The sequence below is a fragment of the Zalophus californianus genome, chromosome 3 (genome assembly GCF_009762305.2).
Source record: "Zalophus californianus isolate mZalCal1 chromosome 3, mZalCal1.pri.v2, whole genome shotgun sequence".
Lineage (NCBI taxonomy): Eukaryota > Metazoa > Chordata > Mammalia > Carnivora > Otariidae > Zalophus > Zalophus californianus.
Window position 1 is genome coordinate 50,151,192 of NC_045597.1, and position 19,964 is coordinate 50,171,155.

The 19,964-nt window shown below is 34.5% G+C and overlaps 1 long non-coding RNA gene across 1 annotated transcript in view; it reads left to right on the forward strand.

Annotated features, from left to right (window-relative positions):
- Positions 1-11,901, forward strand: part of LOC113919345 — a 130,022-nt gene extending 118,121 nt beyond the window's left edge. Inside the window, exon 3 of the long non-coding RNA XR_003518961.1 lies at positions 11,764-11,901. This is a non-coding gene — a long non-coding RNA (uncharacterized LOC113919345). The remainder of the gene's footprint in view (positions 1-11,763) is intronic.
- Positions 11,902-19,964: the final 8,063 nt, after the last annotated feature.

A 19,964-nucleotide genomic window follows, 5' to 3' on the forward strand; every position in this document is an offset into this window, starting at 1 on the left:
TTGGATTTCTGTGTAGGCAGTGAACTTGCTGACCTTCCTCTGTGCCTTTCTCAGTAGAGAAAATAACCAGAGTGATGGCTGGCTGGCAGTCTAGGAGCCTGCACGCTCATCTTCTAGCAGCTAAACTGCCAGTGTGGGTGGTAAAAGGCAGCTGAGCAGGAATCAGAACTCCCAGAACTCCACCTGGGCAGTGGGGAGAACCTGAAGGGCTTCCAAAGAATTGTCACACATGCTGTGCGGGAGCCAGCAGATGAGTGCCTGCCACACAGAAGCTGATGGCCAGCCGTGTAGGTCAGAGACACAGTGAGAGTTGGCAGGAAGGGGCCTAAAAACAAAATGCAGCAATAAAGTAAGGACCATTTGTCCTTGTTCCTCTCCTACCTCCCTATTCTTAACATTGGGAAGGACCTACACCCTAGCATCGGGAGAAAGAAGGGCTAGAACTTTGAAATAAATGGTTCAAATATATGACTAAAAGTTCTTTTTTTCTCCCAGTTCAGAGGTTTTGTTTGTTTGTTTGTTTTTTAAGTTTCTATTTAAATTCCAGTTAGTTAACATGTAATGTAATATTAGTTTCAGGTGTACAATATAGTGATTCTACATTTCCATACATCACTGTGCTCATCGCAAGTGCACCTCCTTAATCCCCATCACCTATTTCACCCATCCCTCACCCACCTCCCCTCTGGTAACCATCAGTTTGTACTTTATAGTTAAGAGCCTTTTTCTTGGCTTGACTTTATCTCCTTTTTCCCTTTGCTCATTTGTTTTATTTCTTAAATTCCACATATGAGTGAAATCGTATGGTATTTGTCTTTCTGACTGATTTCACTTAGCATTATACTCTCTAGTTCCATCCATGTCCTAGCAAATAGCAAGATTTCATTTTTTTAAAGATTTTATTTATTTATTTGACAGAGAGAGACACAGCAAGAGAGGGAACACAAGCAGCGGGAGTGGGAAGCTGGCTTCCCACAGAGCAGGGAGCCTGATGCAGGGCTCCATCCCAGGACCCTGGGATCATGACCTGAGCCAAAGGCAGATGCTTAACAACTGAGCCACCCATGCACTCAGATTTCATTCCTTTTTATGGCTGAGTCATATTCCATTGTGGGTGTGTGTGTGTGTGTGTGTGTGTGTGTGTGTGTGTGTGTGCATGACCTCTTTTTTATGCATTCATCAGTTGATGGACACTTGGGCTATTTCCATAATTTGGCTATTGTAGATAATACTTTATAAACATTGGGGAGCATGTATCCCTTTGGGTTAGTATTTATGTATTCTTTGAGTAAACACCTAACATTGTAATTACTAGGTCATAGAGTAGTTCTTATTTTTCACTTTTTGAGGAACCTCCATACTGTTTTCCACAGTAGCTGTACCAGTTTGCATTCCTACCAACAGTGCATAAGGGTTCCCCTTTTTCCACATCCTAGCCAACACCTGTTGTTTCTTGTGTTGATTTTAGCCATTCTGACAGGTGTGAGGTGATATCTCATTATAATTTTGATTTGTATTCCCTGATGATCAGTGACGAACATCTTTTCATGTGTCATCTGGACACCTTCTTAGGAAAAATGTCTATTCATATCTTCTGCCCATTTTTTAACTGGACTATTCATTTTTGGAGTGTTGAGTTTTATAAGTTTTTATATATCTTGGATATTAACCCTTTCTCAGATATGTCATTTGCAAATATCTTCTCTGATTCAGTAGGTTGCTTTTTAGGTTTGTTGATTATATCCTTTGCTGTGCAAAAGATTTTAATTTTGATGTAGTCCATATAGTTTATTTTTGTTTTTGTTTCCCTTGCCTCAGGAGACACAGCTAGAAAGAAGTTGTTATGGCCAGTGTCAAAGAAGTTACTGCTTTTGTTCTCTTTTAGGGTTTTTATGGTTTCAGGTCTCACATTTAGGTCTTCAGTCCATTTTGAATTTATTTTTAAATAGTCTAAGAAGATAGTTTCATTCATTTGCATTAGCTATTGTTTTCCCAACACCATTTGTTGAAAAGAACATCTCTTTTCCATTGGATATTCTTTCCTGCTTCATTGAAGATTAATTGACCCTATAACTGTGGTTTCATTTCTGGGATCTCAATTCTGTTCTATTGATCTATGTGTCTATTGTTGTGCCAGTACCATATTGTTTTGATTACTACAGCTTTATAATATAACTTGAAGTCCACAATGGTGTTGCCTCTAGCTTTGTTTTCCTTTTTCAAGATTGGTTTAGTTATTCAGGGTCTTTTGTGGTTCTATACAAATTTTAGGATTGTTTCATCTCTGAAAAAATGCTGTTGGTATTTTGATAGGGATTGCATTAAATATGTAGATTGCTTTGGGTAGTATAGACATTTTAACAATAGTTACTTTTGCAATCCATGAGCACAGAACATCTTTCCATTTCTTTGTATGACTGAAAGTTTTAATGTAGACAGGACAGATTTTAATAAAATATGACCAGAAAGACACCTCTTAGGAACAGAAAGAAATGGATTTTCCAGAACATGGTTTAATCTAGTGACAGATTTAAATAAAAGTTTTATGTTTATCCATTATGCTTTGAGAGTTCTTAATTAACTGGTTATAATAGCTTTAAAGCCCTAAAGATCAGGCTTCCGTCTCATCATTTCTGTCCTTCCTCTCACTATATTCCAAATCCAGAGCAAATTATTTGCACCCTCAGGACCTTTACACAGCCTATCTACAGGGCTTTCTCCTACTCATCTTTTAAGATTCCACTGTCACATTTTCAAATAGGCCTTTTCTGAACACCTATAAAGTTACTCCTCCCCTGACTCAATGACGATATCATTTTTACTGCCATAACTTATTTTACTCATTGCATTTCCAATTATAGAACATTCAGAATTGAAGAAAAGTAATTTTATTTGTTAGAGGCTCTTTTCATGTGTCCAAATTGACTGTAGTTTAGAAGGGTTGTCTACAAATGTGGAAAGAAAAGATTGGAATCGGCCTTTTTCCCCAGGGACAATATGTTTTTAGAAAGTCTTCCACATGGAAGCTGTCCTATTGAAAGGCTGCTCCCAGTGACTGTTCTTTCAAGGGCCTTATCATTACTCAGTCTCAGAACTAAGCATACCTATGCCTGAGACCAATATATTATACTTTTCCACTCTCCTCCTTCCTCCCCAGTTCCAACTCCATTCTTTTGAAATTTATAATATATGAATAGCTACAAGACTCAGCTTCAAACAAAAAATTTAAAACTCTTGTTACTTTTAGCCAGGGTTAAACCGTGACCATGTTATTGGTATATTTGGAGATGAAAAATTCTGTCCTACTATGAGATTGAGCCTCACTATCTGAAAAGATCTACTTTACTATCCCCTTTCCAAGTACTGCCAATAAAAATTAAGAACCTTAGCTGAAAAAAAAAAATTGCATACCTACGTACGGTACAGTTTTCTGTTAGATCTATGTGAACGACCTAGGAATTCCTTCTGCTCCTTAAACCATCTGCTTTTAGAAATGTGCTGTTTTTCTTCTGACTTGAAGAACAAATGTGACTTTTAAAACACCTCCACTGTACCATTTTATTAAATAGGATGGGTGGTGAATGCGGCAGTAAGTCTCTTTAAAGATTCACTCCTGCACTGCAAGCTCCTGCAAACATTGTAAATGTGAGTTAACATTCTGGAGACCAAACTGTCTTTCACAGATAGTAGATATGCAGAGTTAAACAGCATGAATCTGCTAGAGGCATAGCCATATTCCTTCAAGCAAGAGAAAGACAGAATCATTATTCTGCTGGCAAAGTGAATACCTAGAAAAGAAGCCTGGTGTGCCTATCCAATCCCTGGTAAATATGTTCACTGTAAACTGGTCATTTAACACATCTCTATCTAAAGACCAATCATTCTCATAAAAACTAAAGAACCATGCTTAGTCTGAGTTCTATTTAGCTAGAAAATTATTTTAAACCTTAATTCTACATTTGTTATTAGAGGTTCAGAACCAAAGGCAGAAATAGACAATACTATGAAAATGTGTAGCTGTTGCAACATTTATAGTATCCAGTAGAACAGTTAAGATAAGTATGAAGGGCAAATAGGTAATTATTGGGAATAATATTTCATATAAATTCCAAGGCAGGTCCTGCTCCTTGAGGCTTTTAACAATGTTTTACTTGGTGATACTTAGGGCTGAATATGAACAGAAATATAATAATCATGATGGTTTATATTTCACGATGTGATTTAAAGGCCATTATCAGAATTATCTTTTCCATACTCAGAACCACCATGGAGAATACTATTATCATCCTATTGATAGATGCAGAAACATAAGCTCAGAATGGTTCAGTGCCCTACCCAAAGTACCACAGCTGATGATGACAGTAATGAGCTCCAGTTTTCTTTGTCTAAGATCAGAAATACTACCACTATAGATGATGGTGTGTATAATGCCTATATATTTTTTCCAATTGTGTGTTGAACACAAACATGAATAAATTAGATATGAAGGTGAGATGAATAGGGTATTAACTATCACTAAGGAAAAAAATGCTTTCTTGTAGCTCTGGGAGATAACACACAGTACAGTAGAAACTTATCATTTGTTTGTCCCTCCAAATATTTATTCAGTGCCTACTATGTACCGGCATAACTAGTGGCTACTGAGACAAAAAAGAGTTTCTGTGTTCTGGGGCTCATAATCTAATGGAGGGAAAAGCATAAAAAAATAGAAATCAATGTGACAAGTATGAAAGTGCTAAGTAAGAAGACGTGGTTTGTACTTAACCTGCTTGGGAAGGTCAAGAAAAATTCCTTTGAAGGACGAGATAAAAGTCAGGTAGAGGATGTTATATTAGGATGTTAATGTGCAGAATGTTAAGGGAAAGTGCCTGGCAGGAGGCATGTCACTTGGAGAACATGGACACATTCAAAACCATAAAGGGCTAAGATCTTTTAGAAGTATCTTGCCCAGATCGTCCCAAGCAATACACAAGTAGAGATTTTGCTAGTGCATTTATTTAAAATGCATTTGGTACTTAATTAAATAATCTACAAATGATTTGTTTTTAACAACTTACCAAAGCAAGAATAGTAATGGTAAAGTTCTGCAATCCTTAACTATAATTGGAAATCCTCAAAGACCAACTTAAATTATTAATGCTTAATTATGGATACTATAGAGAGTATTATGGAAAAGGAAAGTATATTCAGATTAGTGAAATATTCACAAACTTACAACTAACAAGTAATTTTTCCATGCACTCTCCATTGAGATACCATTACCCAACTCTAACATCATCCAAGTCTTAACGAATCATTTCTATCCATGGCAATGGCATGCTTGCAGTTATCTGGACCTTCTGAAAAAGGCTAATGTGCTTTTTTGAAAGAGGACTGGTGGTAATCTCTGAGAATTTTCCCTAATTTTTTCTTTTTCCCATCATAGCCCATTCTCTACTACTCCTTTGTACACACACCCTATACTTCATTCTTTTTCTTCTTCTTTTCATTCATTCTGTCAACTACAGAAGTCTGTGCTTGCCAACGAATACAAAACCACGTGAGAATTCCAGGGAAGATAGTGGAGTAGGAGGATCCTAAACTCACTTTGGTCTAGGCTAAACCTAGATAAGCCCTACATCAGTGTAAATAAATAAGAAAACGTATCAAAGACTGGTAGAACAGACTCTTCACAGCTAAACAGCTGTGAAGAGGCCACATAGAAAAGGGTAGGAAGGGTGGAAATGTGGTCAGGAACAAAGTTGATCCACAAGATTGTGCATGGGAGGGAGGGACACCATGGACAGAGTAGGGAGAGGAGCAGCCCCCAATTACCAGCATGAAATTGAACCAGTAGTCAAAAAATGCTCATCAAACAAAAGTCTAGGATGAGATGGCTTCACAGGCAATTTCTATAAAACATTTAAAGAAGAGTTAATATCTACACCTCTCAAACTTTACCAAAAACTGAATAGGAAGGAGAGCTTCCAAATTGATTCTATGAAAGCAGCGTTATCCTGATGCCCAAACTGGATAAGGACACTACAGAACAAACTACAGGCCAATATCTCTGATGGACATAGACGCAAAAATCCTCAACAAAATATTAGCAAACTGAATCCAACAATACATGTAAAAAAAATCATTCACCAGGATCAAGTAGGATTTATTCCTGGGATGCTTCAATATTCTTGAATCAATCCATATGATATATCACATCAACAAGAGAAAGGATAAAACCATATCATTTTAAAAGAGGCAGAAATATATATCAAAATAAACATTTTCTGCACAGTGAAGGAAACAAACAACAAAACTAAAAGGTGACCTACTGAATGGGAGAAGATATTTGCAAATAACATATCTGATAAAGGGCTGGTATCCAAAATATATAAAGAACTTACATAACTCAACACCTAAATAAATAAATAAATACAAATAATCCAAAAAACTGGGCAGAAGACATGAAGATACTTACCTAAAGAAGACATATAGATGGCCAACATACACAGGAAAACATGCTGAATATCACTCATCATGATTGATATGCCAATCAAAAGCACAATGTGCTATTACCTCACACCTGTCAAAATGGCTAAAATCAAAAGCCCAAGAAACAAAAGATGTTGGTGAGGGTGTGGAGAAAATGGAACCCTCATGCACTGTTGGGAGGAATGCAAAATGGTGTAGCTACTGTGGAAAACAGTATAGAGATTCCTCAAAAAGTTAAAAATAGAACTGCTCTGTGATCCAGCATTCACACAACGGGGTATTTAACCAAAGGATATGAAAACTCTAATTCAAAAGGATATATGCACCCTTATGTTTATTACAGCTTTATTTACAATAGCCAAATTATGGAAAGAGCCCAAATGTCCATCAGGGAACAAATGGATAAAGAAGAGGTAGTATACACACACACACACACACACACACACACACACACACACACACACACACACTGGAATATTACTCAGCCATTAAAAAGACTGAAATCTTGCCATTTACAACAAAATGGATGAATCTATATGGTATAATGCAAAGTGAAATAAGTCAAAGACAAATACCATATGATTTCATTCATATGTGGAATTTGAGAACCAAAACAAAGGAATAAAGAGGCAAGAAAACTATGGAGAACAAGCCTGTAGTTATGAGAGGGGAGGTATGTGGGGTATGGAGGAAATAGATGAAGGGGATTAAGAGTATACTTATTGTATTAATTCTTTCAAAGAACCAGCTTCTAGTTTCATTGATCTGTTCTACTGTTCTTCTGGTTTCTATTTCATTGATTTCTGCTCTAATCTTTATAAATCTCTGGCCAGACTTATCCAAAAGAAAAAAGGACCCAAATTAATAAAATCATAAATGAGAGAGATCATGACCAACACCAAGGAAATACAATTTTAATAACATATTATGAGCAAGTATATGCTAAATTAGACAATCTGGAAGAAATGGATGCATTCCCGGAAATTTATTAACTACCAGGACTGAAACAGGAAGAGATATAAAATCTGAACACACCAAGCAAGGAAATTGAAGAGATATAAAATCTGAATAACCAGCAAGGAAATTGAAGCACTAATAAAAAACCTCCCAGAAAACAAGAGTCCAGGGCCAGATGGCTTCCCAGGGGAATCCTAGCAAACATTTAAAGAAGAAATCATACCTATTCTACTGAAGCTGTTCCAAAAAATAGAAATGGAAGGAAAATTTCCAAACTCATTCTATGAGGCCAGCATTACCTTGATCCCAAAGCCAGAAAAAGACCCCATCAAAAAAAATTACAGACCAATATCCCTGATTAACATGGATGCCAAAATACTCACGAAGATACTAGCCAATAGGATCCAACAGTAACTTAAAAGGATTATTCACCACAACCAGGTGGAATTTTTTCCTGGGATGCAAAGGTAGTTCAACATTCACAAATCAATCAACATGATAGAGCACATTAATAAAAGACAAGAATCTCTTGTCTTGATTGATCCTCTCAATTAATGCAGAAAAAGCACTTGACAAAATAGAGCATCATCTCTTGATTAAAACTCTTCAAAGTATAGGGATACAGGGAACATACCTCAAAATCATAAGAGCCATCTATGAAAAGCCCACAGCGAATATCATTCTCAATGGGAAAAACTGAGAGTTTTCCCCTTGAGGTCAAGAACACGACAGGGATGCCCACTCTCACCAGTTGTTCAACACAGTACTAGAAGTTCTAGCCTCAAGACAATAACAACAACAACAACAAAAATAAAAGGTATTCAAATTGGCAAAGAAGACAAACTTTCACTCTTCACAGATGACATGATACTTTATGTGGAAACCCAAAAGACTCCACTGCAAAATTGCTAGAACTCATACAGGAATTCAGCAACATGGCAGGATACAAAATCAATGCACAGAAATCAGTCGCATTCCTATACACTAACAACGTGACTGAAGAAAGAGAAATTAAGGCATCGATCCCATTTACAATTGCACCAAAAACCATAAGATACCTAGGAATAAATATAACCAAAGAGGTAAAGGATCTGTACTCTAGAAACTACAGAACACTTATGAAAGAAATTGAGGAAGACACAAAGAGATTGAAAATATTCCATGCTTACAGATTGGAAGAATAAACATTATTAAAATGTCTATGCTACTTACAGCAATCTACACATTTAATACAATGCCTATCAAAATACCGTTGACATTTTTCACAGAGCTGGAACAAACAATCCTAAAATTTGTATGGAACCAGAAAAGTCCCCGAATTGCCAGGGGAATGTTGAAAAAGCAAAGCAAAGCTGGGGGCATCACAATGCCTGACTTAAAGCTATATTACAAAACTGTGAACATTGACACAGCATGGTACTGGCACAAAAACAGACACATAGGTCAATGGAATAGGATAGGGAACCCAGAAATGGACCCTCAACTCTATGGTCAACTAATCTTTGACAAAGCAGGAAAGAATATCCAATGGAAAAAAGACAGTCTCTTTAATAAATGGTGCTGGAAAAATTGGACAGCCACATGCAGAAGAATGAAACTGGACCATTCTCTTACACCATACACAAAGATAAACTCAAAATGGATAAAAGACCTAAGTGTGAGACAGGAATCCATCAAAATCCTAGAGGAACACAGGTAGTAACCTCTTTGACCTCGGCCACAGCAACTTCTTGCAAGACACATCTCCAAAGGCAAGGGAAACAAAAGCAAATATGAACTATTGGGACTTCATCAAGATAAAAAGATTTGCATGGCAAAGGATACCATCAACAAAACTGAAAGGCATCCGATGGAATGGGAGAAGATATTTGCAAATGACATTACAGATAAAGGGCTGGTATCCAGATCTCTAAAGAACTTACCAAACTCAACACCCAAAAAACAAATAATCCAGTCAAGAAATGGGCAGAAGATATGAACAGACACTTCTCCAAAGAAGACATACTAATGGCCAACAGACATGAAAAAATGCTCCACATAATGTGCCATCAGGGAAATACAAATCAAAACCACAATGACATACCACCTTACACCAGTCAGAATGGCTAAAACAAGACAGAGAACAACAAATGTTGGCAAGGATGTGGAGAAAGGGAACCCTCTTATACTGTTGGTGAGAATGCAAGCTGGTGCAGCCACTCTGGAAAACAGCATGGAGTTTCCTCAAGACGTTAAAAATAGAGCTACCTTACGAACCAGCAATTGCACTACTGGATATTTATCCCAAAGATACAGATGTAGTGAAAAGAAGGGGCATGCACCCCAGTGTTTGCAGCAGCAACGTCCACAATAGCCAAACTGTGGAAGAAGCTGAGATGTCCTTCAACAGATGAATAAAGAAGATGTGGTTAATATATACAATAGAATATTACTCAGCCATCAGAAAGGATGAATACTTACCATTTGCATTGACATGGATAGAACTGGAGGATATTATGCTAAGTGAAATAAGTCAGAGAAAGACAATTGTCATATGGTTTCACTCATATGTGGAATATAAGGAATACCGCAAAGAACTATAGGGGAAGAGAGGGAAAACTGAATGGGAAGAAATTAGAGAGGGAGATAAACCATGAGAGACTCTTGACTCCAGAAAACAAACTGAGGGTTGTGGAAGAGAGGGGGGTGGGAGATGGGGTAGCCGGGTGATGGGCATTAAGGAGGACACGTGATCTGATGAGGACTAGGTGTTATACGCAAACAGTGAATCATGGAACACCACATCAAAAACTAATCATGTAATGTATGGTGATTAACATAATAAAAAAACAAATCATATACTATATGTTGGCTAACTGAATTTAAATTTAAAAAACTAAAAAGATACTGCTTAAAAAAAGATACAATCTTATTGTAATGAGCATTGAGTAATGTATGATTGTAGAATCACTATATTGTATACATGAAATTAATATAACCCTGTATATTAATTTTAGAAGAATTTTAAAAAATAAACAAAGAGCCTAAGACTTAATGCAGTCAATTTGTGATTGTCCTTTGAGTGTTTAGAGATTCAGGGAGTAAGTCTTTTTCTAGGAATCAAGCTCAAAACCAAAGGATATAGTCTCATATTGAAAGAGCTGGGCTAGGAAAGATAAGTTAAATTTGACATGGGTAGCAGAGTTTGATTCCAGATACGTGAATTCATGCACTGTCAATAAGAAGATGTAGGGTATATTCTAATTATTTTGCTGAAATACTGTAAAATGAGTATAAGCTACCTTCTGTCCAGAATTTAAGATCAGTGTATCTTCTAATATTCTGTTGTGAACAACCCACTTTCCAACTCCTATACAAATTATTTTCTGAGGTAGGAATTGAGCAATTATAACCAATGGGCCAAATCTAGCCCACTGTCTCCTTTTACAAATAAAGTTTTATCAGCATAAATTCACACCCATTACTTTGCTCATTGTCTATGGCAATTTTTTGAGTTGAGTAGTTGTACTAGAGAATTTTTGGCCCATGAATTATATTTATTCTTTGGCCTTTTATTCAAAAAGTGGGTGTGCTCTGAAAAACTCATAATTATGACATCATTTCATATTTACTTTTCATATGGTTAATACTTCTCCAGTGAAACTGTTGGTCTTTTATAAACAGGTGTCATGTATTATATGACTGGGTATTCCTGAACAATACCAAATAAAGTAGGCTCTAAACAATAAATATGCAAGTTCAAGGAGTTTAGAAGTTACATATTTCTTATTCACTATCGTACACTCCATCCCTTGTACTGTGTCATGTACTTGGTAGATGTGCAACAAAAATGAAAGTCAATGAATGGATAGTGGTTGTTGATTACAAGCTTGGAAGATGTCTGAAATATCTTGATTTTAAGGACAATACCCAAAAAACACAAACTGCATCAAATCTAGTCCTACATGTAAACTGTACTTTAATATATGACACAATCACCTAATCAGCTTCAAACTAGGAGTCAAGGAATGGGCCATTCAACCAGTAAATCATGATCTATTGTATTTGATGATAACTGGATGCACATAAATGGGCATTCAGATATAGTATATTTCCTCTAAACAGTAAAAATTCTTCAGTATATTTTTCTCCCAACATAATGCTTATTCTTTCAGACAACTTTAAGCCTTAGCACCAACTTAAGACTAATTTAATCTCCAAAAATACACAAAGGCCTCCAGGAGAGGACTTAGTTGTTAGAAAAGTATTGCAGACTTTTTTACTTCTTAATTGTTCTTTCAGTTTTTATTACCTTGCTTTAACTCATGCCATTCTTTTTCTCATGCTGATTTACAGGATTTGAAAAGAAAGCTAAAAGAACATATTCTGAAGGCTGGAAATGTGGAACCTGCTGATTTTATAGAAGAAAAATAAAAACATTTAGATATCTGTCTGTTTACATTGTTAAGGGAGTGCATGTCAAAATAAAAGTCAATCCGGCACTCAGAACTATGTCTCTGTTTCTTTGGATTCCCAATATTACTTAGAAAAAAAAAATACTTCTTTTCTGGAAGTTATAGGCCAAGATGGATTCTCTGATGTTATTGTGTGGTATTGGTCTACAACTAGACAGCACCATGATGGTGCAATGTGGTGTTAGCAGCCCTTTAGCAAAAGTTCTAATATCTGTACTCCTCCTTCCCTGCCCACATGCATTGGCCCACTTCAGCTTATCACCTAGCAGCTGTTAGAGCATCCTGCTGCCATCCATCCTCCACATGTATCCAGCCCAGTGGAGCTACATTAAAGTGAGCAGAACTTCACTGCAGAAAGATTGGCTGCTTGCCAGAACGTTGTTATTAGTGATCTTTCCTCACTGCTCATGTTTCATAGGCTCTTGGGTGACACTGAACCAAGTTTTCAAGAAACTCAATGGAGAGCTGTGTGGCAAGCCACGTTTCACTGCTTCCACTCTTTAGACCTCAAGCTTGACTGGTGACAAGAATGTGCCCTGCACAAAGCAATGTATAGAGATATACTGGTATTTCAAATTCTTCACACTAAAATGACTTGGCAAGAGTAATAATGATGAATGCACCTGCTTAGCAGAAGAAAAAGATCTCATCACAATCCTGGATGACATTATGTTAAGCCACTATCACATTGAGATTTACTGTCTAAGAAAAACCAGAACTATTAGGACCACCCTCTCCATGTCAAACAAACTATTTTTCCAATCCTTTATTTTAATTTCCAAGAAATCTGCATCTCAGTAGAGCTTAACCTTATATGAGTTTAAACTTTTCAACAAAATTAGAAAAAAAGCTTGGCTGAATACAAAATTAAACAGAAATATATTCTGAATTCACTTCCCATTTTTCATACAAATGAAAATGAGGATCAAATAAGCAGAAATAGAAGCTTTGAAGTATGTTATTTCCCTAAATTTTGAACCTGTAGGGAATAAAGATGCATAAATGGAGACTATAATCTCGTTTTGTAATCTAGTTTGCCATGTAGTCACCTTAAAGTTTGAGTTGTGACAGCATTTGAATGTTAAATATGAAAAATATGTTGGCATTATCTACTCTAACTTTCATATATTTTAAATGAGAAAAAAAGGGTAAGCAATGTATTGAATGTCAAAGTTAGTAGCTGACTTGGTCTATAACTCTTTCATTTTATCTTATCAATGAGGGGACACGTTCTTTTGTTTGAGACAAAAAAAACCTTCCATCATCCAACTCTCCGCCTCAAAAGAGAAAACCTTTTTGTTTTTCACCACAATGCCACATTCACTCTGCCCTAAGGAGCTTTACTTTACATAAACCAGAGGAGAGAGCCTGTGAATTTTACTTTTCTGCAATTAGATAACTCAGCAAATCCTATATAAGACTTGACTGAGCCCCAGAAGAATCCACCTGCCTTCATGCTGTCCTTTAAGAGTAACAGACAAGTGCTGTGAAAGGCACATGGTGTAAGAAAATAAAAAGTTTATATATATTTACACACTTATAAAACCTGCATCGCATGTATGTATATAATGCTATGTAGATATAGGTATAGCAATATAGATACAGAGCAAAAACCAGTATCATTTTTCATGGAGAATTAGAAGTTTCGCCAATAAAGGCAAGAACACTTAAAGGACTCTGATATCAAAAATATATTATATTTTTGGGAGGAGTTATTTGACACATTTAGACTAGAGAAGAAAATCAAAGTTACAGATATTTGAAGTGATGGAACTTTACCTTAAAATTACATGTAAATAAACTGAAAAATTATGGAATATAAAATAGGCATGCACACACATGCATATATAGGTACATATATATTCAACCATCTAGAAAACAATGAAAGAAAATAGGCCATTTACGATAGTAAAAGAGTAAGATGAACTTTCTTTGGAAAATCTTAACAGGAAAAGAAGATATAAATTAAAATGACATGGGAGACTTAAAAGAGTAGTTGAATAGAAAGGCATTCATTTTCCTTGAATCTGTATTATAAAGATACAAGTTTTCCATAAATGAATAATAAATTTAATGCATTAAAAAAGTATGCCAAAATTATTTTTATTTGTAACCAAGCAAACTAATTATAGGGTTTATTTGTAGTAAAAATCTTTCAAGAATTGCCAGGAAGATTCTTTAAAAGAAGAATACTTTGTAGGAACTAGCCCTGTAGGATATTTCAATATGTATACAGTTTTAGAGACCAGAGCAACTGAGTACTTACGTACAAAAAAATCAAAGAGATTAGTAGAAACTCAGGAACAAATGCCCAAACACAAAGTTACTTTATAATAAAGGTAATTAATTCCTGAAGAAATAATTCATTCTTATATGAATAGAAATGGAAAAATTTCTGAACCCCCTGAAAAAACACACAATAAATTTGAATTTATTTAAATCTAGATCACTCCTTAGTACAAAATAAACATGAGGTGGATAAAATAATTAAATGAAAAAAATTAAATGGTAAAAATACCATAATAAAATTGGAAGATTTTTTTTCATAACTGTAGTGGATGAATCTTTTCAAATATAATGCAAAACTAAGAAGTCTTAAAGTACAGATAACTGACTAAACAAATTTTTTTAAATTCTTGCATGAAAGGTGTTATCCAAATTAAAAATCAGTGACACACTAAATACAGATTTTGAGCCATTTGACAGATAAAATATAACTCTTAATTTATTAGGAGCCATTAGAAATCAATGAAAATCTGTGAAAATTCCTATAGAAAAATGGGCAAAGGACAGTAAAAGAAGGTTTATACAAAAATAAATGCAAAAGACTTAAGCATATGAAAGATGCTGTATAAAAATTCTATATAGTAAAATTGATTCAAAACTGAAAATGAGACATGATTTTTCAGCTATCACAATTGCAAAGTATGAAAGGTTGATTATAAACTGTGTTGATGATGGAATGGGGGTACATGGGCTCACATAATGAAAACCTGTTTGCAGGGAAATTTAAGTAGGCAAATAAAAGTCACATATAACATCTGATACTCATTTCATTTTTAGAATTGTATCCTGCAGGTGTTTTCACACCTTAGCATAAGACAGTTGCATAAGGATATTTATCTCAATATTGTTTATGGTAGTAAAATATTGAAAACAACATAAATGGGTCAAGAGATTATTAAATAAGTTACATATAAACATATAATGGATTTATATTATGGCCATTAAATAATTAAAAATATCTATAAAAACTGATTTCAGTGACAACCAAGATACATAATTCAGGAAAAATGCAAGTTGTAAGAGTGTATATATTATGATACCATTTAGATATTCAGAGATACATCTGAAATGATACACAAGTCATTGTTGACTGGATATTTCTGCAAAAGACTGGACATACAGAGAGCATTAAAGGGAAACACATTCCCTGTTAACAATTTTCATTATATGAATCTATCACTATGTACATATATAACGCCTACTAATAAAAATAGTACAGACAAATGTAGGATCTCAGTGATTGAAAAGGCATTGTAAGGAAATTGTTGTGCTATTTAATCCCCCGGACCTCACTAAGTGGTTTTTAAGCCTTGAAGTATGAATGCTATCTGTATGTGAATGAGTTTTATGAAAGAACTACGTATACCGACATTTCCCTGGAAGTATAGTATGAAACAGCTTGCTTTAAGAGGATAGGAAAAAAGAGCAACCTAATGAACATAAACTGTTATTTTTTTTAAAAATGCCATGGATGGCTTACCACATTTTCCCACCTGTACTCAGTATATACTTTGAGTATTAGAGGGGAAAATTCTTTTCATTCATTCAGGAGGAAGCATGACCCTCCACATTCTAGCCCTGGAGAACTAAATAGCACCTTTGGAATCAACACACTGGAAAATGTAGGTACATGATTTATTGGGCTAAAACTTGATAAAAGTGGATTAGCTAAAAGATGATATTCCAATGTGTTTTGGCTGACCACATTTCATGTATGATAAATGATGTCAATAAGAAGTCAAGCCATTTTTCAAAGTACAACCTAATAGACTTCAAATAATTACATTTTATTTCTGCATAGGACTTTACAAGTTTAAAATACTTTCACATATTACTTTAATTTTCTCCAAACAACTTAACCATAGAAAGGAAGCCAGAGCAAGTATTTCTTGCCCTAATTTATAAATGGAAATGTGATCCTCATAAAGGTTGTTGATTTTTAAAGTTTATTTGATTGATAAATGGCAGATCTTAAATGAGTTCCCAGGTTTTTAAAATCTTAGTTCAGTTTTTAGAAACACATTACTTCTTAGAAAATACAGAAAAAACCCTATGGCAGTCTAATACAAGGCCAATTCATAAGGCCATAAAGTTTCACTTAGAGTGCATAGGCAATTAGTTGCTATTAGTCCTTGCTAATACACAGAAGGGCAATTTAAAAAATCTATACATGTAATGCTATTAAAAATGCCAAAGATGCAAGTATTTTGCATTAACATAACAATAAAAGAGATTAGTCTCCCACATTTTCATATGTTCACTCTCTCTAGGATTGGAAGAATGTATAATGTTAGCTTCTATCCCTTTTAGTGTTTGATTTTATATGAAACATATCTCCAAGACTCTTAATGAATAATGTAATCTTCATTTGTAATAATCTTTTAGAAACTATATGAAGTGTATTAAATTACCTAGGCATTTTTAGCAGATAGTATCCAAACTGAATTGATAAATATAAGCCACTGCCTCCTACTGAAGTATTTAGAAATGTTTGGCTAGTCATTAAGTATAAGGTCTTTTGAAAATACCCTGAAAATAACTCCAGTATTTTGTTGTAAAGAGACATCTGACCAAAGGAAGGAATGGGGTCTTAAATCTAGTCTGTGTCTAGGTGCCCTGTGTCTAGGTGCCAAGTCATGGTCCCTTTGTGACTGGGTGTGAGTTTGTCAACCTAGAGAAAGGAGTTTCTTCTTTTTTTAAATTTATCAGTAAAAAGAGGGTCCCTCTCTTTTTGTTTGTTTTTGGGTTTTGCAATTTATACAAAAGCAGTTGTTATTTTGGTTGATATATCAGTAAAATTGAGAGCCAATGAAAATACCTAGAGATAGTTATTTTTTTTATAAATCAGAGTAAGACTTATGCAGAAGCAAAACAGTTTTATAATAAAAAAGCAAATATCACTCTAAACTATGTAACAACTGAACACATTTTCAGGCAGATATGTGGTTAAAAATTAAAGTTGAACTAGAACAGTCTATTGTCCTAGAAGCATAGACCTATGTAAATTTAGCTTTGTAAGCCTTAACTCAAATCTTACCTTAATTGTGCAAACTAGCCTAATCAGAGAATACACAGACCTTGTTAAGTAGGATCATTATGTAAAAGCATCCAATAACATATAAACAAACACTAAAAATCAGAACAATATGCTTACTCTATTATTTACCTTGTAGGGAAAAATACAGCAATATAATGGACTGATGGCAAATATAAGGGACTGTATCAAAACCTATATTATTTGAAGACCAAGCAATAATAAAGAATAGGAAACAGAAGAACATAGAGAATACATCTGAGGAAGAATGGCACGGCATGATGGAAAGGGGATGTTGCTAAGAGTCTAGAGAAAATGCTGTTTCTGGTACTAACAGTGGTCTCCCTGTGAAGTCTCAGCTTCGCAAAGATTGAGTGCATTAGTTGTACAAGGAAGGGGCTAGATTAGACAACTTGGAAGGAATTCTCAATCCTGGAGATCTAGGATTTGAAGAAAATGGCAATTATGATAATAAGGTGGTATCACTGGCTGCCTTAGGAGGTTAAGAGTGCAGAAATAAGCAGCCATTCTCACAGAGAAGGCAGAAAATTGGTCTTCCCCTTGAGAGAAGATTGAAGAAGATTCTTCACTGTATATCAAAGCCCTTGGGGACATGGAAGTACTGAAAACAGAACATAGGTTTGAAAGTCAGAGAGAATTATCTGAATTTGGTTCTTCCACTCACCACTGTTTGGTATACATCAAGTTATTGACCATTTCAGAGCCCCAATTTTCTCATAGATCATAGGAGTATAATATCTCATCTTGCAGAATTGTTGGACTTGGATAGACAAGGTGGCCAACACAGACTTTTCATTCTGCTCAAATAGAAAGCAAGCTTTTTGAGAGCAGAGACTAACATAAAGACATACACATCTCTAATACATTGACAAGTAATTGGCATACTGTAGTTACTTTATAAGTATTATGTTCATTGAATAATCAATTATGAAATTAGCAACAAGTGATCCAAGGATAAACTGTCAATCAGGAATTGTTTTCTAAGGACAACTGATGCAATCACAATCTCTTTTAGGTGGTATACAACATCACCAACATCAGCTTCTGCACAATGCTTACAGCAGTGGCTAAACTTTGAGGATTATAGTTACCACCTTGACAGTAAAGTGAGGTTTAAAGTATGTTTAGGTTTCTGTTTCAGAGCCAAGGGAAAAGTCTCATTTTAGAAATGTGTCCTTTTTAAAGCACAAACTCTAGTGATTAAAATACTGACTCTTTGCTATTTAGAAAATTTCACTATCTGACTTCTTTTTTAAAGAAGGTTTCAAATACAGAGGCTTATAATTCTATAATATAGAGTACTGAGCACAATCTCATTGACAAAAAACACCCCCCCAAAAGTGGAACATAGACAAAGCATTCATAAATTTGCTGATTATATCTTTATGCTTATACAGCCATTAAGTAAAATACATAGTAACTACTGTACACTTATAGATTGATCTATTCATACAAAAATAGTCAAATATACCAAGCTCCAACTCTTTACAAATATTTTGGTTTATTAAATATAAAATGAACTTACAGATTAACTGAGTGATATATATACTATTAGAAATTACTCATGAGATCTACACATTTTTAAAAGATTAGTGGGGAAGTTTGGAAGGCTTATTTGTATGTATGGTCAATGAATGTGAGTTTGTGTATCAGTTCCACTTATTTCAAAACAAACATAATTTGAACACACTAAAATTTTATTTTTTTGGAAATGGACACCTTAATGATCTAATTGCCCAAATCACTCATCCAACTCTTTTAGAAATGGGAGATTTTGGGCAGACCTTGGTTAAACAAACAATAACTTTAGTATATTCCACAATTTTTAAGGATTTTTTTTCTTTATGCTATTCACATTGAAATTCAGTCATTTCCTTTCAGACTTTTATAAATGTTAAATTTCATACTATTTCTCATGTCCTGTAATTCTATTTCCCCAGAAAAGAATAATAATGTTTTATTTGATTTTGAAATTGATATGATCCCTAGGATTGACAGATTATAAATTCCACGAAGAGTTGGCCTAAGAAATTTCTTATGAAATCCTCAAAAATTTGCATGTGAATTAGTTGTTCACAATCAAATCTCATTTGCCTCATTCCTTACAGTGGAGGAGGAAAAAATAGAACAAACAGCAAAAAGAGGTAAATATATAATTATATCTGTAGATGCAACAATTCTTCCCAGTAATTGATAAAAAAATTAAAAATTAGTAAAGGTATAACACCATCCTACAACTTCCCAAATTGACATTTATAAAACCCTGCACCCAACAAGTGTAGAATAAGCATTATTTCCCTGTGTACATGGAACATTACTCAAAACAGAATGTATATTTATTCATTAAACAATTCTAAACAAGTTTAAAAGAATTCAAATAATACAAAATTTGTTCTGAGACAATAGCAGAATTAAATTAGAAATCAGTAGTAGTAAGTAAGTAGTAAGACATCTAAAAAAAATCCCCCCAAATTTGGGAATTAAACAACACAATTCTAAACTCATAAATAAATAAAAAAACAATGGATTTAAAAAAATATTTAAATTTTAATGAAAACACAACATAAAATTTTGAAATGTATTTAAAACAGTTCTTAGAGGGAATTTTATAGCTTTAAAAGCCTATATAAAATACTATGAAATCAGTGACCTAAGATTCCTCTTTAAGAAATTAGAAAAAGAGAGGAAATTAAAATTTAGAAATTAGGAATAATAAAAATGCATGGAAATTAATGACATAG